Raw genomic sequence first — 22,368 nt, 5'->3', positions numbered from 1 at the left:
CCTATGTAGTGATGTATGTCAACTATTTCCCAATAATACTGGGGAAAAGAGGTACTGAAAGGTCGGAAGATAAAGTTCTGAATCAGCTCTTGGGGAGAGGGTGGTTTGGAGCATCAGTGGTACATTCTGGGCTTTATTTCCCTAATCTATCCTGATGAATCTTAGAAGAGAATGGGGGTTGGGTTAGAGGGTTATTTCTACAGTCCCTTTCAGCTCCAAGTTCTGTGACTATGATTTGTATAATCTGGAAGGACATGGGTATATTCACAGATACTGGCCTATTACCTGGAAGGTGCAAATGACTTTTCTTAAGTGAATAAACCATAAACAAAGCCAACTCCAAGACAGCCTCCAAGAGACCCACCTCCTGATATCCACACCTTGCCTCATTCCCTCCCACATCCTGCTACAGTTGGTCTGTTTGGCCATTAGCATACAGCAGAACTAGTGGTATGTCACTTCCTAGATTAGGTTATAAAAATAAAAGGTGAGGAATTGAAACCTTCTGCCAACAGCCATGTGAACACATCTGAAAGTGGATTCTCCTCAGAGCTTCATTCAAGCTTTCAGAAGACAGCTGTCCCTGCTGACAGATTGACTGCAACCTCATGAACCAGAACCATTTGGCTAAGCAGCTCCTGGAATCCTGATCCTCGAAAACTAAGTGAGGTAATGCATTGATATTGTTTTAAGTCGCTAAATTTTGGGGTAATTTGTGTTTTTTTTTTTAAAGATTGTATTTATTTATTTATGAGAGACACACACAGAGAGAGAGAGAGAGAGAGAGGCGCAGAGACACAGGCAGAGGGAGAAGCATACAGAACTCGATCCTGGACTCCAGGATCACGCCCTGAGCTGAAGGCAGGGGCTAAACCGCTGAGCCATGGGGTAATTTGTTATGCAATAATAGATAACATTGTTATCTAACAATGATAACAAGACATTTTTTCATCCCAAACTCCTCCCCTCTCCTAGGGCATACGAGCAACGTCAATGTCACCATTCCTGAAAATCATGCACATTGTTTGGCAACGTATATTTCGTAAGAAAAGACACGAGTTAGTACCAGCATTTTCTTAGCTACTCGGTTTTAAAATCAGCTTCACTCAAGCCACAACTTTTTACAAAGTAAGGAAAACCTCCTTATTGCATGTAGTAGTGGTCTCATTGTGATTTCCATCTCTAGTATTTTGAGATTGCATTTTGCCTTTGCCAAAATTTCCCTTCTTTTATGGCTGCCCAATAGATACATTACTCTGTCATGTTTTCCTCCTACTTGTTCTTCCCATGAATCCACTGATTTCTTTAAAAGAAACACATTCAAAGGGTGAATTCATGGTGAAAGAAACATTCTCTTTCAATATTACTTTAATTCATACATTTGCTCTTTAGTTCATGACAAAATGAACTTTGAAGGTTTTTGAAAACTGTTTTCATGTCTAAGAATTTTTAAAAGTTAAGGGGCACCTCAATGGCTCAGTCAGTTAAGCATTGGACTCTTGATTTCAGCTCAGCTCATGATCTTAGGGTCATGAGATGGAGCCCCTGCCCGGCTCTATGGTGGGCGAGGAGCCTGCTTAAGAGTCTCTCTTTCTCCCTCTCCCTCTGTCCTTCCCCACCCCCTGCTCACTCGCTGGCTCACTCTAATTAATTAATTAGAGAAATAAATAAGTTAAAATGTTGAATTCAACTGCTTTGAGCATTCAATGTTCCATCCTGAAAGTGTACAAAGGTCTTAGTTCCTGATATATGTGTTCAGTAAAACTATTATTTATATAGAAGTCCAGATTGATACCCCATTATATAGATAAGGAAATGCTTCGTGTACTTAATACCTAGACACCAAAATAGGGAAACGCTGTCCACTCACACAGCCTGGGCTCTACAGCAGATGTCAAGCATGGTTTCTATGATTTCTCCATCATCTGCCATATAGGGCTGTAAACAAAGCTGGCCTTTCTCAAATGCTTCCTGATAGGTCCTTGCATAACGATCTAGCACAAAATGACTCAAAAATTTGTGTGGACAAGAATAGTTATTAACACATCACCGTGCCTTGGGGCAAACACAGTTCTTAGATTTCTTTTTTTTTTTTTTTTAAGATTTATTTATTTATTTATGATAGAGAGAGAGAGAGAGAGAGAGAGAGAGAGGCAGAGACACAGGAGGAGAGAGAAGCAGGCTCCATGCAGGGAGCCTGATGTGGGACTCGATCCCGGGACTCCAGGATCATGCCCTGGGCCAAAGGCACGCGCTAAACCACTGCGCCACCCAGGTATCCCCCAGTTCTTAGATTTCAACTAGCAAATTGCTGCCCCAAGCCTCTGGGAAACAAACCATGTCTATGCTGTATCCGATCTGCAAAGGTATAGGCCGTTACAATATCCTCAAAGTTAGTTTGCAGAATCACTTGTAGATCAGTACTAAGGGCAATTAAAGCTTTGGAAAATGGTGTTCTGTTCCTTCCTTCCTTCTTTTGATGAATTTACTTTGAAGAACCAAACTTTATTTTCTTTTCTCCCCCATCTTTATTGAGGTATAAATGACAATTAAATTGTACATCTTTAAGTTGTATAATTTGGTGTTTTGACATAACAAATGTTGTGAAATAATTGTCACAATTAAGCTAGTTAACACGAAAAATTAGTGTTTTCAAGTAAAAAATATTTGCAAATGATCCCCTCATGATCTTACAAAGGAAATGAAGACAAATTGTAAAAAAAAAAAAAAAAAAAAAAAAAAAATTAAGTTACAGAATATTAGAGCAAGAGAAAACAGTTCCTGGGTGTTGTCTAGACAAGCGTTCAGAGAACAGTGATAGTGTTATTTATTTTTATTTTTTTTGCCACCTATCAAGAAAGAGAATATCAATTTTCATGTCATAAATAAGTCACTGAAGGTGATTACATTCCCCCTTTTTTCCCGAGAAAAAGGAAATTGAAAATTCAGCACAAATAATATGCTGTATACGTAATAATACATATGCTGTATATGAATAATATGTACATAAATAAAATGCTGTATATACATAATGATATACATAATATACATAATAATATACAGTATGATACCCGTACAGGCCCATAAAAACAGAAGTTTTCTTACAACCTTGTTAATGAAACCACTAACACCTTTTGCATATCAATCAGTTATGATCTTGAAGTTATGCAGTCACTTAAATCCAAACGCAGGCAACTGATTTGCCCCAATATGAGTTACCTCTTCCCGCACAGCAACCACCCAGTAACCCTATCAGCCTAAGGCATCGACCGCTTCTTGAGCTCACAATTTCCCAGGTTGGCCATGTGACTTGGGCTCGGCTGGGCTAACCCAGCAGCGCAGCTGCCGGTTGGCTAAGGGGCTCTGCTTTGGCGGGGGGGGGGGGGGGGGGGGGGGGCGGCTTGTCTGGGTGACCTCAGTGGGGACAGCTCCTCTCTACTGCACAATGGCCTTTGACCTTGAGGCAATTTCCCAGCCTCTCGGGCCCTCTCCGCTGGATCACTCTCATCAACATGCAAATATGCTGTATTTCTCAAACTCCCACCCAGAAGGTCCACTTTCATTTCCAGCGAACACCCTATGCCTCTATGCCTCTGCTCATTCTTGTAGAACTCTTTAAGAGGTATCTGTGTGCACTGTCTCCAATTCTGTTCTTCCCATTTTTGCTTAAATCCCACTCCAAAAGGCTCTCATCCACACCATTCTGCACAAACTGCTCTTGCCAAGGTCCCCAGTAACCTTTACATTGCTCAAGCCAACGATCCATCCCCACTCCTCATTTTAGGTGACTTGTCAGCCTTGACACGTGTCATCACCTCATCTCCTCAAAACACTTCCTCCTCGTGGCTTCTGGGCAGCACACTCACCTGGCCGTCCTCCTCCCTCACTAGCCTCTCATTCCAGGTCTCCTTTGCTGGCTCCTTCTCATCTTCCTGACCTCTCAATGTCAGTTCTTCCCAAGCACAGTCCTTGGATTTCTTTTTTCTCTTCTCTTCCCTGATTTTACTCACTTCCTTGGTGACCTCATCCAGTGTCCTGGTTTTAAGTACCATTAATATGCTGATAACTCCAAATGTTTATCCCCATCCTCTATCCCAAGTCCAGACATAAATATCCAGCTGCCTACAAGCTATCTCCCCTTGGATGTCATATTTTTCTACTTCTGCTGCAACAAATTGTCACAAATGGAGTGACTTAAAACGACATGAATTTAATGGGGTGCTTGGGTGGCTCAGTCAGTTGGGGTGTCTGCCTTTGGCTCAGGTCATGATCTCAGGGTCCTGTGATTCAGCCCCATATCAGGCTCCCTGCTCAGCAGGGAATCTGCTTCTCCCTCTCCCTCTGCCCCTCCCGACTCGTGGACACACACACACGCACACACACACTGTATCAAATAAATAAAATCTTTTTCAAAACACATGAATTTATTATCTTACTGTTTTGGAGGTCAGAAGTCCAAAACGGGTCTCACTAGGTAAAGCCAGGGTGTCAGCAGGGCTGCAGTCCTTCTAAAGGCTCTGGGGGAGAACCCCTTTTCTTAGACGGCTGGCATTTCTTCGTTGGTGGCCCCCTTCCCTGTTCAAAGCCGGCAACGGGCGAGCAAGTCTTTCTGACGTTGCATCACTCCGACATTGACCCCTTAGTCTCCCTCTCCCACGTTGAAGGGCTTACAGTTATAGGACATCCACCTGGATAGGGACACACTCCCTAGCATAAGGTGAGCTGATCAGCAACCTTGGCAACCTTAATTCTATCCACTTTAATTAATTATCCTTTAATTATCCTTTAATTATCCTTTACCGTGTAACCAAACATATTCATAGGTCCCAGGGGTTAGGAACCGGATGGCCCCTTTCAGGGGTCATTAGCCGGCCTTCCACAGTTGTCCTACGGTGTCAAACCTAGCGTGTTCAAACTGAGCTCCTGCTCTCAGCAAGCCTGCTTCTCTCTAGGTTTTCCTCAACTTCAGTCAATGGCAGCCTCACCTTTCCAGCTGATCGGGGCAGAAAGTTTGGAGCCAACTTTTTCTTCTCTTCCTCGCCCATACCCTACCTGCTAGCAAACCCATGGACTCCACCTGCAGCATATAAGAATCTGATGATTCTCACCACCTCCTGCGCGACTACCCTGGTTCACTCCCCTTTGTGACCCTCCCAGGTTATTGTTGCTGGTCTCCAGGTCTCCCAGAGCATCCTTTCGGCCTCCCACTGCCTGTCTGTGGTTTCTGCCCCAGCCTCCCAACCCCATCTCCCGCCTGCCCACGCATAGTCTATTCTCAATATAGCGTCCAGATGATATTTTTACAACAGAAGTCAGATCATGCAGCTTCTCTGCTCACAACCCTCCCGAAGCTTCTCAGCTCCATAAAAGTTAGTGTCTGCAAGGCCCACAGGATCTGGCCATTCCTCCCACTTCTCCAACTTCTTTTATTCCTCTCCGACATATTTGCTTCACTCCACCCACCGGGGCCTTCCTGCTTTGTCTTGAACAATCCGGGCACCTACTCAGGGCTTTCGCATTCGGCAGTTTACTGTCGGTGACACACTATCCTCCCAGAGGTTTGCTGTGTAGATCTCTCTTCATCTCCCTCAATCTTTGCTCAAAGTCACATTCTCAGTGAGGCTTTCCTTATTCGTTATCCTTTATTTTTAATTTCTTTTCCCTTTTATTGATGTTTGGTGCAATGTTACATTAGTTTCAGGAACACGATGTAATGATGTGACAAATCTACTTGTTATTCTATATTCACTACAAGTGTAACTACCATCTGTCACCATACTACACCATTTTTAAAAAAGATTTTATTTATTTATTCATAAGAGATACAGAGTGAGGGACAGAGACATAAGCAGTGGGGAGAAGCAGGCTCCCTGCAGGGAGCCTAATGCAGGACTCAATCCCAGGACTCCAGGATCACAACCCAAGCCAAAGGCAGCCGCTCAACCCCTGAGTCACCCAGGTGCCCACCAAACTGCACTCTTATAATACCATTGCCATGTTCCCTATGCAGACCTTTTATCACGGTGACTTGTTCGTTTCATAACTGGAAGGCTACACTTCCCACTCCCCTTCACCCATTTTGTTTATTCCTTTCAATCCCTTCCCCTCTGGCAACCATCAGTTTGTCCTCTGTATCTATGAGTCTGTTTCTGCTTTTTGTTTATTCCTTTGTCTTTTCTTTTCAGATTCCACTGATAAGTGAAATCCCTGTGATATTTGCCTTTCTCTGTCTGACTTATTTTACGTAGCATGTACCCTCTAGGCCCATCTATCTTGTTGCAAATGGCAAGGGCTCATTTTTATGGGCAAATAACATTCCGTTGTATATACATATCACATCTTCTTTACACATTCATCTATCAATGGACACTTGGGTTACTTTCATAGCTTGGATAAACATACAGGTGCATATATCTTCTCTAATTAGTGTTTTCGTTTTCTTTGGGCAGTCAGCCGTAGAATTACTAGATCATATGTTATTTCTATTTCTACTTGAAGAACCTCCATACTGGTTTCCACAGTGGCTGCACCAATATTCATTCTCAACAATAGTGCACAAGGGTTCCTTTTTCTCCACATCCTCGCCAACACTTGTTATTTCATGTTGTTTGGAGTCTAGCCAAACAACAGGTGTAAGGTGATATCTCATTGTGGTTTTAATTTGCATTACCCTGATGATGAGCAATGGTGAGCCCCTTCTCACATCAGCCTTTAAATTGCATGCACGTGCACACAAACGCATACCTAGAAACCTTCCCTTCTTTAATGCTTTACATTTTTCAGTAGCGTTTATAACATTCTAACTTACCATATAATTTACATTTTTATGGTTTATTTTTGTCTGTTACCACTAGATAGTAAATTCCATGAAGGTGGGGATGCCTTGAGGTATTCCTAATTCTTAGGCCAGTATCAGGTACATAGTAGATACTTGGTAAATATTAGACAAATGCTTTTGTATCAATTTCTTCATCAGTAAAATGGGAATAATAGGAATTGTAATTGTAGAGTTGTTGGGAGAATTTCATAAGTTAATATATGTAAAGTGTTATTACAGAGACTGGCACAAAGAAAGCATTAAAGGGGTGTTTGCGCTTATAATCTCTCTACCATTTATACTGATTCTTCTCTTGTTGTTCAATGAGCACCAAGCAACACCTCTCAAGAGGGAACAATTGTAATATGTTGAGAATACACTGTGTACTAGCAATGAAGATATGTGTAAATCCTTGCTATTTTATACAATTTAGCAAAGCCCTCAACAAGTAAGATCTTGCAGTAATCACTACTGGACTCTCTAGATGTGTATGTTGAGGACAGAATGTTCATTATTCGTATTTTTCTATTGGATGCCCAAATGTTAACACGGCCAAAGGATCCTGAACTTTAGTCTCTCACTTGTTCAGAACTAACCCCAAAAGGCAGGCAGATGAACCATATCCTCATGACTGCTGTAGTTCCACATTCCTTTGTCATTTGTTGGATTTCGGTGATGACCTTCACATCTAGAATCAGCACCAGTCTCTCCCAGTTTGAGAATTAGCACAAACCACAGACCATATTAATCTTATTTCAAAATGTCAAAATTCCAATATTCAAAGCATTTGAAGCTATGCAAATATCTTTCTAGAATGCACTAAAAAATCAAAGTTATCACTGGTTTTATTCCTTTGTCTTCTTACAGCATATACCAGACTGAATCTTAAAGATTCCAGCAAACTTATTTCCATTTTCATACTAGTGAGGCCAAAAGAAAAAAAATAAAAGATTATCTGGAAGCAGAAATTCCGTGAAGAGCCAAACCTCAAATTTACACATCTACGGAAACGAAAAGTGTCTCCTGACAGAGTAGGTCAAATATCGCTGATGTGTGGCTACTGGATGGTCAGTCTTATTCACTCCCTAGTAAATATGAAGCACCAAAAAAATGAATTTTATAACTAATAGGATCATAGCTGGCTGTTTGTCTATGATTAAATATCACCTCTGCTATTTAATTCAGTTACTCCAGACAGAATTCTATGACATTTGACTCTGAATAAAACACTTTAACACTAAGTTTGGAAACAGCTATATGTGGTTGTACAGGTCATTCATTGCATCTGGATATCTAGCTAAGGGGGCAAGGGAGGCTGGGAGACTTTTGGTTTTATTTGTTTTTAATTCCAAAGCTTGATTGTGAATATTAGGGATGAAACCTGGAAGACTCCGAGCACAGGGCACGCATCATAAACCATAGTGTTGGAAAGAATAGGTGATAATATTATAGAAGAGGACAGAGGATGGCAGTGAGTCATATACTACCAATTCCTAGATAATTCATAAGATCCTTCCAGAAATTTAGGTCAGGCCTGGAGAGAAGAGGAGAAAGGGAGAAGGTGGAAGAGAAAACCCTGAATGTGGCAATTTATCTAAAGAAAATGAATTTTTCAAAAACGACTGAGTTATAATGACAGCAAGATTACATTTTCTGCAATCTACTCAACAGAAACTGGGACTTGAAATCCAAACTTCTTTTTAAAGCAATTTTGCGAAAGCTGAATATGTGTACACCTGAGTAACAAGCACTGGGACTATAAAATTGATACCTAGCATAGTAGCATATATTAAAATTTTTTTAATCTTACTTTTATTCATGCGAGAGACAGAGAGAGAGGCAGAGACATAGAGAAGCAGGCTCCCGCCAGGGATCCCAATGGGGGACCCAATCCCAGGACTTAATTCAAAGGCAGACGCTCAGCCACTGAGCCATCCAGCGCCCCAGCATACTAGCGTCTATTGAGCTTCCCCAGTACTATGTGTACTAGGCTAAGAACTTTATATACATTATGACATTTAGTCAATCCAGGGGGGAAAGTGGCCCAAGAGGCGGGCTGGGTATTTTCCCTTTGCCATTCTGGATCCTTATCTACTTTGTGCCAAAAGAGGCTCACTGATGCGAACCACAACCACCAGCGCCTTACCCTCCTGCTCCTTATGGAGACTGGGTAATGGGAGGACTGGTGGAGAGTGACATCAGGGTACTTACTCCACCGGGTTCTCTTTATGTCATTGCCTTAGATTGTCTTCATCCCTCTACTGAGGGTGATGGGGCCTATCAGGGGGCCCTCTCCATTGTTACTGTAAGGGACTGAACGTTCGTGCCCCACCCCACCCTCAAATTCCTATGTTAATGCCCTAATCCTCAAAGCAATATTTGGAACTAGGGCCTTTGGGAGGTGCTTAGGTTTCACAGGCTCCTGAAGGCAACCCCCTATGATGAGATTAGCTTTCTTCTAGGAAAAGGAAGAGAGACCAGAGCTTGCTTTCTCTGCCATGTGAGGACATGTGGGAAGGCTGTTGTCTGCAAGCCACGGAACCAACTCACCAGGAACTGAACCTGCCAATGCCCGGAGCTGGGGCTTTCCAGCCCCCAGAAGAGCGAGAAACAAATGTCTGTTGTTCGTGTCCCCGGCTCTTGTATTTTGACAGAGCAGCCCAGCGCCCTCCGCCGGCTACCCTCGCAGAGTCCCAGGACTGCTGCCTTCCGTCGCCCTGCAGGCACAGGGGAGACACGGGCTCCCCGATACCACTAACCTCAAGGCCTTACATGATTTCTGTAAAACATGCCTGTGATTTAGTAAATAGGCCCTTTCTGCTTACCGGGTCAGAGAGCCCTTTCTTCCCTTCCAGGACACTCATTAATGTGGTTCCTAAGCAGAGACTGGGTGACGGTTTCTCAACAGGAATCTCCTCATCTGTGGGGCTACGTGGTTCTTCGTGCCTCTTCCAACTCGGAGAGTCTTTCTTCTTACAGTTACACTAATGAAGACATTCATTGTGTTTTTATTCAATTATACATGATACAGCAACATTTTTCTGTAAAAACTTTACATTTTGTTAAGCAAAATTATTTTGTTTATCCTCCCCAAAGCTCTTGTTTTGTGACCCCATCTGCACCCAATCTAAAGGAAAGGGAATGGAGAACAAGCGACTGAGGGTCCAGGGCCAGTGCTGGAGGGCAGCCACTGACTCAGAGCCTCCCCCCACCCCCAGCCAGGAGACAGAGGCCCCTGACGGCCTGCAGCTTCTCTGCCTGGGACGACTAGTTTTCTAGAGATGGGATTCAGAACCCAAGAATGCTGCTCACCAGGTGAAGGGCTTCCGTCCACAAGCTCAGCTACTTGCAGGGCTCAAAGCTTTAGGGTGGAGGTACATCTTGATGCTCTGAAAGCAGCACCATTGGTCAGTGCTTCCTGCATGTTCAGCTCCCTTGGAGAGACTGAATCTGCAAATGCTCTGGAAAACAGAGTGAGAAAGAATAATGCAGGAAATGGTCCCGTGCATCTCAAACAATTTCACATCACCCTCCCAGCTCCTGCTCCTATCACCAGGAATAATAACCAAATTGTTGTTCATGGTGTTATGATTACTGCTAACAATCCCTCACACTTGTCTAGGGCTTTGCAATTCATGGACTCTCTCATTTTCTTCTCACAAGGATCTCATGCATGTGCACACATACACACACCTGTGCAAATAAATAGGGCAGGTATTCTCTATTATTTTTATTGTTGGTGTTGTTTTTTTAAAGTTCTTAAAAGTCTTTTTTTTTTTTTTTAAGATTTTATTTATTTATTCATGAGAATACAAAGAGAGGAGAGAGAGAGGCAGAGACACAGTCAGAGGGAGAAGCAGGCTCCATGCAGGGAGCCTGATGTGGGACTCAATCCCAGGTCTCCAGGATCAGGCCCTGGGCTGAAGGCCACGCTAAACTGCCCCTTAAAAGTCTTTTTTAAAGTTCTTTTAAAGTTCACAATACCTTATATCTTTCCATTCTGACCCTTCAATGCTTTTTTTATGATGCATTTCAAATACAACTTTTCTTGATTTTCATGATAATAATCCTACTAGTAATACCGTGTATATTATGTGTTAGATATTCATTTGCTGACAATCTTCTGTAAACACTGAGGTGTTATGGGGAATATGAGCTCCCTCTTGCCCAGTAGAACTTTCTGCAATGATGAGGATGAAAATATTCTAAGAGTCTCGTCAAAAACTGACCTCTGTGCAGTGGAGCCAAAATACAATGTGAAAGGAGAATATGAGATAAAGAGGAACAATAGCTTGATGGCTTTGCTGGCAAAGGAGGCTGCAGCAGGCTAAGGCCTTCAAACACCACAAGCCTGCCTGGAGGAAGGGGCTGGAAGGTTTAATAAAGAAATACAGGATCTAGCCAGTTTTGAAGGAATTGTGTACCTGCTGCTGACTCTGTTCACCATGTCTTTAGGGTAGTACTGGGTTCCTGAAACAAAAGGCTAAGAAGGGAGGCAGGGAGGTTTGCAGAGGAGAGGATAAAGGTTACTTTAAAATCAAGCTTGGCCGAAACATTAGTGCAGCCATTTTGATTTTTGTTCAACTTTATGATTTTAAGCATTTTCCAAGGTACCATGACCATTATGACAGCAGCTTACCACATGTGGCCATTGATCATTTGAAATCTGGCTAATACAACTGAGGAATTGAATGCTTAATTTTACCTAATGTTAACTTATTTTAATTTAGGGACTCTGGGGTGGCTCAGTGGTTGAGCGTCTACCTCTGGCTCAGGTCATGATCTTGGGGTCCCGGGATCGAGTCCCACATCAGGCTCCCTGCATGGAGCCTGCTTCTCCCTCTGCCTCTGTCTCTGTGTCTCTCATGAATAAATAAATACAATCCTAAAAAAAAAACTTATTTTAATTTAATGTTAATTTTTAAAAAGATTTTTTTATGTATTTGAGAGAGAGAGGGAGAGACCACAAATGAAGGGTGGGGGGGCAGGCAGAGGCTGAGGGAGAAGCAGGCCCCCTGCTGAGCAGGGAGCTCCACACAGGGCTCAATCCCAGGACCTGAGATCTTGAGCTGAGCTGAAGGCAGACACTTAACTGACTGAGCCATCCACACACTCCTAATGTTAATTTTTAAAAACCTAAATATTTGAACTTCAATAGCTATTATCTTTGGCAGTGAAGCTCCAGAACCAGAATAGCTACTCCTATTTTGCAGGAATCTAGAATCCAAAGGGATATTGTTGTAGAAGTGGGTAGCCAGCAGGAGGCATGGCTTGAGAACAACTGCATAAAATTCAAAATTATACTATATATATGTATTATGTAATATATATATATACCCTGAGATCATCTAATGAAGCTGTCTGTGTGAGATGAAATTAATGGAAGGAAAGAATTCAGAGAAAAAAGAATTTCAGGAACTGCTATGATGGAGGAAGGAAGAGGAGTGGCAAGTAAAAGAAAAAGGACCCTTTGGAGGAGTAAAAGAGATGGACTCATGAAGAACAGACGATTGGAGAGAAGTAGGTGGTTCTCACCCAGTCTGCTGAGAGACTTTGAGGCAAATCTGAAGTGAATGTCGATATTGACACTGATTAGTGAAGGGTGACACAATATGCCACCCCAAGAAACCTTTGGCATAAGGAGTATTTTTGAGAAACACCAGACACAAGAGAAGCTCCAAAAACAGAATAGAACTTACTTTTTTTCTAAGATAAATTTATATTTATAAGGAAATATCCATTTGTAAGGGTGTCTCTGTTGGGGCCAGGTGGGAAGGGAAACTCCTCAAGATGGCGGATACCCCAAAATGGCTGAGGTTCCTGTCACCACCTCCACTTGGGACGTCAATGGACCAATGACCTGCTGACAGCTTGACGCAGACCCTTAGACCGCTCCTTCGGACTTCCCCAACCGGACCCAATGCCCTTCAAACCCCAGAGGAGGAAGTCACCTTTGACTGACCGAATTGCAGCCCTTCCTTTGCATATGAGCCAACCAATAGGAAACCGTTCTGCCTTACAACGTTATGTAGACCCCCTACCACCTTGTCTTGCCGCGACTTCCCCGACTCACTCTTTCCCCCCGTGAGTCGTGGAACCTCGCCCGAGGGTGCCTGCAATAAAATCTGCTCTTGGACCCTCGCTTGCCTTGGCGGTCTCACTTCCATTTAGTTACTAAAAAAACCTAACAGTCTCCTTCTCTGTACCAGGCAGAGGAAGATGATGAAATCATAAGAAACTCTTATCAATGCAAAAGTGACCGACTTAGATATCCATGGCAAATCTTACTCTATTTACCAGACTTATCCTACTCGTCTCCCCATAACTGACTTCCCCCACACCCTTCCTTCTTTGTCTTAAGCTAGAGATGGTATTCAAGCCTGAATTCTACACAACTTCTGAGAGTTACCGAGCTTTCTGAGTACATCTCATGTATATATTAGGTATACGTTATAAACTTCTATTTGTATTTCTCTTATTAATCTGTCTTTTTTTATAGGGCTCCAGCTGAGAGCTGAGAAGGGTAGAGGGACCCACATAAGGAACATGGGAAGCCATTATTAGTATGGACACTGTAAGAGAAAAACAAGCAGAAAGAAAAACTAAACCAGGAAGGGGAAAAACACAAAACAAAACAAAACAGACAAAACCCTAAAAATGTTCAAGTGCTGAGACCTGGCACATCTTTTGTTGTTTCATTGATTTCCTATAAATAATTTCAAATAATAACAGGAGATTAGCTAACCCATTTTCTGGTGTATGAATTTGTGAAGCAGAGGACATTTTTATTCTCCCCTTCTAGATCTTTTGGCTGGTCTAATAATTAAAATGGCATAGGAAAGATTAACAGGAGAAAAAAAAAATAATTATGTTAGGGTACAGGAGACCTGAAACGCAGCCAGGCAATCAAGGTTTATGTAACATCCTGAACTAAGGAAAGGAAAGGGGCCTGGGGCTTCAAAGCAGGGAAGGCAGTTTACAGAAAGGGGATGGGAGCTGTCTGGCAAACACAGGTTATGCAGATCAGTTTCTTAAGTAAAAATGGTTTATCTCTGGTAGTAGTTCTCTTCTTGACACAGGCCCCCTTTCCAATGTAAATTTCCTTTATAATTGCAGATTTCCCCCACAAATGGAGAAATTTATGTTTTTAGGCAGTTAAGGGGGGGAGGTTAAGAGCTTTTCCTGAGACTTCTGGGTCTTGATTGCCTTGAGCTCAAAGTAATCTGCATGCAACAATGGCATGTTTTTTTTTCTTTATGGGGGCAGGGGGTGGTCTTGTTCTGAATCTCTTTGTTCACATCATATTAGGAAACGTATATCGTCTTTTATTATTAAATATAAACCCCAGCTCTTTTACAAATGATATTGTACTTGATCTAATGACTTTCCACTTCACCTCTCTTTTCCTTCATCCCTGGAAACACACACACACACACACACACACCCCACACTCCTGACAAACACCATGTTCAGAACAATGCTTCTCCAACTATCTGAGGTGAAGAACCTGTTTTTCTTTTCCCAATCCATCATGAACTCATACTTTATAAAATACAACAAAAAAGGACAAAACTAGAAAAATGGAGTAAAAAGACATACAAAGTAGAAACCAAGCCTTCTGTTCTTAGATAAAACATATATAAAAGTATTCTGACATATTGCTTTAAAAGTTTCTAAATGCTTACCCTCAATTTATTACTTATTTCCTTATGGCCTATGTTAAAAATGATTAAAGAAGACAAATTAGGTGATACACCTCTGAAGCAGCCAGCCTCTATTCAGAGAACTGTAAAATGGGGAAGAAGGATGAAAGCTTTTATAAGACAAAGAATAAAGAACAAGGAAGAGAGAACGAAAATATCAGATTGGCCAAGGCTACATAGTCAACCTTGCTTGGGGTGAGAAGGAAGAAGGAAATAAACAGAGTCCAGAGTTGGCGTGGCAACTGGGAACTGGATAGTTTGTTTCTGGTGAAGCTGAGCATGTACAGGGACATGAGAGCTCTCTGAGTTTCAGTTCACTGATGTGGCACCCGGGGAAGGAGCAGTTCCATCTTGCAGCTAGAAATCTATTTCAAAAGCTGGTGACAAATAGTTTGCTATATGGCATCTGCTTGTGCATCATACTTTCAATAGCATTGACTTAGATGCATGATGATCTGTCTACGTAGAATGTGTTATAAATAAATAGAAATGTATTATTTCCATAAATACACAACAGACTGCATAGACAATATTATCTTCCTGATCTTCAACTATTTATGTCTTTTTAAAAAAAGATTTTATGTATTGACAGAGAGAGAGAGAGATCGTGTGCACAAGCAGGAGTGAGGGGAGGGGCAGAGAGAGAGGGAGAAGCAGATTCCTAATGTGCAGGGAACCCGATGTGGCTCTAGTCTAGGACCCTGAGATCATGACCTGAGTGAGTGAAAGGCAGATGTTTAACTGACTGAGCCACCCAGGTGCCCCAACTTATGCCTTTAAAATGTGCAGTTCATAATCTTAAAGGAATCAAGATTTTGTTTGAAAAGGCCTTTTAACTTTTTAGTTCTTTGCTTATTTTCTTGCACGCATAAATATTCAAAAAAATGTCCGCTTTCCAATGGACTCATGTTCAAATAAAAATATGTTGGACACGTCAAATAAATATCTAAGGGTACTGATCTCTAATACCCAATGTTTACCTGTTAATGTGCTTCTTGTTAGGAACATTTTTATTTTTGAATGAAATCTAAGCTCATAGCATTACAGTTTATTGCCACAAAAAAAGAATGAGCTATCAGAAAATGACTGAGTTTTCACAAACATCAGGGTTGTACTGTTGTGTGAGAAAATGGAAAAAGTATGGCCAAGAGAGAGGTGAGGAAAGGATTTGCCAAGAGAAAGAGGTGAGGAAAGTGCAAATTTGTGTATTAAAAACAACTGATTTAAAGTTTTATTTACTTTAAAAATTCCTTCATCTGACACAGCCTTTACTCCTCCTAAATTTTAGGACAAATATAAAATCAGCAGAAGCCTACAGAAAAAAGAGCAGGTTCCTATCACTTAGGAATAACAGCCTCAGAAAACACTGAAATTAAAGCCCCAAGGCTGTTGGCTTTTACTTTCCCTTCACTCCCTTAAAATTTTGGAGATTTTGTATTCTATTTTTTTAAATGTGGTTAGTGTTTTAACATTTCCACCAATTATGCTGACCAATCTAACCCGACCTCCATTTAAGAGAAAGGCTTTCTTGGTCTTTTTGTAACTTTATGACTATACAACATGAAAAACGAATGTTATGGGTGATCCTGGATTGGATCCTAGATTGGAAAAAAAAAACAAAAAACAAGGCATTTTTAAGACAACGGAAAAAGTTTGAATATAGGTAATAGATAATATATTATATCAACATTAAATTTCTTTGGGTGGAATGGTATTGTGGTTATGTAGGAGACTGTCCTTGTTCTCAGATAACACATGGTAGAGTATTTAGAGAGAAAGTGTCATGATGTCTGTTTGCAATATACTTTCAAATGGCTCAGCATTTTTAAAAAGGCCCATGGAGATTAGATAGATAGATAGATAGATAGATAGATAGATAGATAGATAGATGATAGATAGATAGATAATAGATAGAGCAAGCCAATGTGGCAAAATGTTAATAACTGGTATATTTAAGCAAGGCTGTTACTAACCCTGCAGGGCCTGGGTCAAAAGTACAAGTTGGAGACTCACATACCATGCCTAAATACTTAAAGTTATAAAGCAAACTCATAAAATAATAAAATATGTTCTATCCTTGCTTTGACCAATATATCTCCATAATGATTAGAAACCAAGTTTAGGGGGGATCCCTGGGTGACTCAGCGGTTTAGCGCCCGCCTTTGGCCCAGGGCGCGATCCTGGAGTTTCGGGATTGAGTCCCACGTCGGGCTCCCAGCATGGAGCCTGCTTCTCTCTCCTCCTGTGTCTCTGCTTCTATCTCCCTCTCTCTATGTCTATCATAAATAAATAAATCTTTAAAAAAAAAAAGAAAAAGAAGAAGAAGAAACCAAGTTTAAATTTAGAATTCACAAACTCCTGCAAGTTTTGTGCTAGGACACAGCAATTCAAGGAAAGCCAGTATCCTTGTCTGCAGCCAGCCCCCTTTCTCTCCCCACCCCTAAGTCCATTCTGTATCATAAGGGGCTCTGTGCACATTTGTGTGGACCTCGGTTCATGCATTCAAGCACCATCTGTGGGGTAGCAGAATATGAAACCCCAAAACAGAGGTGCCTGGGTGGCTCAGTTGGTTAAGCATCTGCCTTGGGCTCTGATCATGATTCCAGGGTCCTGGGATTGAGCCTGGAGTCAGGCTCTGCCCCTCCCCTGCTCCCTGCTTGTGCCCCCCCCCAAAAACTAAACAAAATACTTATGTATTAAAAAAAAAAAGAAACCCCAAAACATGCCCCCTTGGCATAAGGATTATTTTGAGCTGAAGGCAACTGAGAAGAAGCAGATATAAAGCTCCCTGCCCTCCCTCTATGTGCCTAAAACCAGGACTTACATTTTTCAACGGTATCCCTGTTCCCCTCGCTACTGAGAAGGACAAAAGCTGATCACCAGAGGTAACTTCAGATCCTATCAGCCCAGAGATGGCACCGGAGAAGTCTACACAACGAACTTTACTGTCTAGCTTTTGTCTACCATTAGTTTCCCATGTATCTGCCCCCCTACTATTTGCTGCCCTAGGGGCTGAAAGTCTTTTTCCTTTGTCTTATCACTTCTATAAAAATGTGTTGTTCCTTTCCTAAGACACTATGTAAACTCAGGTTCTAACTAAGCCTTTAAGCTACTTATTTTTCCCTGGGTACCTCCCATGCATACATGTTAATAAACTTCTGTTTTTCTCTTATTAATCTGTCTTTGGTTATAAGGGTCTAGCCAAGAACTTAGAAGGGTAGAGGGAAATTACTTTTTCCTCCCCTACACATGCATATCACAGCTCCCCACTTCCACAAACAGCTATTTTTGGGCCACCTTTGGGCGAGGGGTATGTGTAGTGGATGTGGTCTAACCTCAGAAAAACAGACCTCAAAAAGATGAAAGTAGCAGGAATTCCAGGGTCTAGGATACCTGAAGCGTGGAATAAAAGTGAGGGGTTGCTGTGGGAGCTGAGCTCCAGATGGGCATGCTGCTTGGCTCGGAATACTTCTGAGAAGGACCAAGGCTGGAGAAGAAAAAGGGGCCTCCAGAGAATGGGTAGTATAGGATCTAGGTGAAGGGATATGGATTTCCAATGAAATTATTCTTTCAATTTTTAACTTTAACATTTGGCACATGTTTTCCCCACTTTCCAAAAATGCATTGGAGATGGTTTAGGGAAAAAAAAAGTTTTATATCCTGTTCTTTTCACATATCATCCTAACAACTGTAGAGGGAGAAAAATTAATCTTCCCTCTACCCTCCAAGTTCTTAGCGAAGATCTCTGTAAAAAAAGAAGTGTATTAAGATGTATATCTCATGTACACATGGGAGATGCCCAGGGAAAAATGAATAATTCAAAGGTGGCTTAGAGTTCAGGTTTAAATATTATCTTAATTGGGAAGAAAAGATATAGTCCTCTTAGGGGAAAGCAAGTGATTTTTAGGGAAAATGAATGGGTTCTTAGAAAAAATAGATGGGAGATATGATAGTTCACGACAAAGTTTGGTTGTGGTGACAGTGGTTCCCGGTTGGCGAAACTCCAGGGAGATCTATGACAACCAAGTTTTGCATGTTGTTGTGTCTTGGAGCAGATACAAGAAGTTTAGAGAAAGCCCCCTCCTTGCATTTAATGTTTTCCAAATGCCTACATCTCAGAATAATTAATATGCAAAGCACAATATTTTGAGGTTGGCAAGTCCTGAACTCTTATGCTCATATTTTGAGATGGCATATTCTACTAACCTTCGCAATAATCACTTACGTGATTAAAAACTCTTTGCAGGCATTATTTTTTATATTCATTATATCCAACCTGTGATATTGTGATTTGTAATAAGAAATATATATTTGGTCTTCATCCCTGTTCCTGGAACAGAGCTCTTAAAACCCCTAAGAACTGCCTAAGTGTTGACAGCAGGACAAGGTGTCTTTTGTTATATTTATCAGTTGACCGTGTGAATCGTGTGAATCCTGGGAGGGATGGGAGCTCTTTGCCAGGAGAAACAGCTAGGTGTTTAGAGGGCTGGATCTTTCAATCCCACCTCCTGATTTTCGAGGAGGGGAGAGGGGCTGGAGATTGAGTTAAATCACTAATGGCCATTAATTTAATCAATCATGCTTCCATAATGAAGCTTCCATTAAAAAACCCAAAGGACTAGGGTTCAAGAGCTTTCAGGTGGGTGACTGCATGGAAACTTGAGGACAGTGGTATGCTCAGAGAGCATGGAGGCTCTGAGCCCCTTCCCACACGTACTGTTTTATAATATATCCTTTCATAATAAATTGACAAATATTCCTCTGAGTTCTGTGAGATGCTCTAGTAAACTAATCGAACCTAAGGGGGGGGTTGGGTTGGAGGAACCTCCCATCTCTAGCCACTTGGGTCAGAAGCACAGGTGACAAACCTGCACTTAACGCTGTCTTCTCAGGGGGGTGGAGGGTCTTATACAACTGAGCCTTAACCTGTGACTGTTTTCTAGATAAACAGTGTCAGATCTGAGTCGAATTGGGGGTGTTCTGGTCAGTGTCTCCTGGGAATTTCCCATTGCCAGAACTCCGGCATGTGGCCATGTCTCACTTCCAGGGGAGCTGGGAAAGGCCGTCTGACAGCCCAGGAGGAGAGGGAACTACCGTGACTCACTCTATCCAAACTCTTCCACCAACAGAGGGAGTAGACACCTGCAGGTTGTACAGGTAATTTACTGTTTTCAGTCTGTCCTTGAAAAAAAAAAAAGCAAGAGGCCTCTAGGGTTTTATCTGTTGAATTTCCTGGAGTAGTCCCTGAACCTCTACTCTGCCAAACATGGCCAAGGTTCTCTTAGGATCCCCCTTTGCTCTCCAACTTCCATACATACTTGAGATTGGGAACCTGCTGGAGGAATTTGTCTTGCCAACCATCCCTTTCACGACAACGGCTCTGTTAGCCCTTACATTTGAGCCAGTTTGGTTGGTGGTGTTCACTGTGTTCACCCCAATGTGTAGATCGTATTCCCTCTGAATGAGGAGTCCTTGCACTTGTGGAAATTGCTTCCCAATGGTCTCTCTACATTGTTTAAAATGCTGCATTGCTTATAAAGGAGGCCCAAGTTACTTATTTTAGCTTAAACTCATAGCGCTGTTTACACAGCTGGAGCAGAGAGTGGCTGGGTGCTACTCACTAAAATTTTGAGAAAATGTCAGCTTTAATGGACTTATGTTCAAACCTTCTGACTTTACTTTTTTTTTGCATTGATTTTAGGTACTGATTGAATCTATAATCAAGTTGAATGTGTGGCAGAGCTGGGGAATTCAGTTGCTGTCCTGCTAAATAAAGGCCTTAATCTGGGGAAGGGGAGATTAAAAAGGTCCTTGTAAGTGAAAGGCTGAGAGTTCATTTGAGCATCTCCAAAAGAAAGCTCCAAACTACCCAAAACTGGTTAAGTTCTAAGGAAGTCTTGCTGGAAATTATTTCGGCTAGTAGGACTACCAGGCAGGCTAGTGGCCAGTGTTTGCCCACGAACAAGATTGAAACCTGACTTCAGATGGTTCGTCATCGATTCACACACAGGAATCTGCCCAAGAGTCTTTGAGGAGCAGAGGGACATGGGTGCAGACGGCCTCGACCCAAATCCTCCTAATGTCGGGGAACGTAATAGGTCTAGTGAGGATACTATCTGTGTTCCTTAGAGGGAACATTAACTCTGAAATTGGGTTTTTTTCTTTTCTGTTGCTCTAGGAAAAAAAGCAAAAATGAAAGAGATGCCAGAAATATGTTGCTGTAAATGAACCACTGCTATTGGCAAAATACTAATCATTTCCTCAGCAAGTGTTTATTTCACTGGTCCTTGGTCCTGGAGAGAGGGTGATGAAGGAAAGTCTCTCCCCTCGAACAGCACAGAGCAGAGGAAAATAACTGCAAAGCCACGTGTCAAGGGCTGTACTGGAGGCATGTATAAGGCGCGGGGCGGGGGGTGCACAGAGAGGGAAGCACGTTCTGAGAGGGTGGTCAGGGAAAGGTTTACTGGAAAGACACAGGATGCAGCTCAAAGGAGGAATTAGAATTTGCGGTGCAAGCAGCACTTTTCTGAGAGAGGAAAGGGACACCAGATCTTGGCAGGGCATAAAGGCTCACACCAACTTTCACACTGATTTAGTTAATTGGCTGTTTTCATAGCAGAACTTTTTTTATTTCAGTTTTTTTATTTCAAAATTTTTTATTGCTTTTCTTTATACTTTAGAGAAAGTGTGTCTGCGGGAATATCTAATAGGAGAGCAATCTCCCCCCTGTGGAGTCTAAAGCACCCAAGAGGACATCTTCTGACTCTCCTGCTGACCTATTTTCCCTAAAAGATTTCCTAGCAGAACCCTGTGAATGAGAGCATGACCATTAGAAAAAGGGCATTTTAAACCTCTGGACTCTTTTCAAATTAAAACCATACAAAACACTTTTCTATAGTCATAGAGCTTAACTTTCAATTATTCAGGGACATGGGGACAAACATTAGGATGAGCGAACCAGGAATGGCAGGGAAGAGAAGAAAGAAAGCACCTGTAGAGTTTTAAAAATCAGAGTAAAATGAATTAAAATTAAGTATATTTGTTTTTACACTAATTACGAATGGACTGAATTTGCCTATTAAAGTCAGAAACTGAGTGAGCTTAAAAAAATAAATAAATAAATAATAAATAAATAAATAAATAAATAAATAAACTGCCCTCAATGCTGTTTCCGAGAAACACCTGACACACAATGACAAAAAACAAATAGGATAGTAATTGAAATGTGTGAGTTATCTCAAAATCCACACTTGCTCACGGTTTTAATCACTTTCCTCCAACAGACCTCTTGCCTCAAGCAAAGTTTAAAAGTCCAGTTAGCCTTAAGTACCCCTAATATTTCTGACCACATAATTCTGTGACGGAAATAGAAGTGAAGAATTTATCTTAAAGCAGGTGGTATCTATCAGGGTCCGGTCAGGGAAACAGAAATGGCAACAACAGACAAGCTCTTGTGAGAAGCTGGTTTCACAAATGTTGGAGGTACCAAGGAGCAAAGGGAGACAGAGTGAGGACAGAGTGACACAAAGGCAGCAAGTGCAGGACAGGGCTGGGGAAACACGGGGGAAGTTGGGGCTGTCCGGATCTAGAAGTCAGTACCCAGCCTGTAATACCTGATACCTAGAAACCCTGGGGGGGGGGGCACCTGGGGGGCTCACTGGTTGGGCATCTGCCTTCGGCTCAGGTCATGATCCTGGGTCCTGGGATCGAATCCCGTGTCGGGCTCCCCGCATGGAGCCTGCTTCTCCCTCTGCCTGTGTCTCTCCCTCTCTCTCTGTGTCTCTCATGAATAAATAAATAAAATCTTAAAAAACAAAAAACGGAACCTTCAAAATATGACTGTGGATG

General features: G+C 41.9%; 1 long non-coding RNA gene across 2 annotated transcripts; it reads left to right on the top strand.

Moving 5' to 3' along the window:
* The first annotated feature begins 515 nt into the window (after positions 1-515).
* Positions 516-22,110, top strand: LOC121480965. 2 transcript variants are annotated; one of them, XR_005985166.1, is made up of 3 exons: positions 516-669; positions 19,568-19,677; positions 20,699-22,110. It is a non-coding gene; the product is annotated as an uncharacterized LOC121480965 (long non-coding RNA). The 2 variants fall into 2 exon arrangements; XR_005985167.1 differs by having other exon boundaries at positions 20,222-22,110.
* The last annotated feature ends 258 nt before the right edge of the window (positions 22,111-22,368 follow it).

This window comes from Vulpes lagopus, chromosome 23 (genome assembly GCF_018345385.1).
Source record: "Vulpes lagopus strain Blue_001 chromosome 23, ASM1834538v1, whole genome shotgun sequence".
NCBI lineage: Eukaryota > Metazoa > Chordata > Mammalia > Carnivora > Canidae > Vulpes > Vulpes lagopus.
Note: the sequence above shows the minus strand (reverse complement) of the source record. Positions and strands in the feature narration are given on the sequence as shown.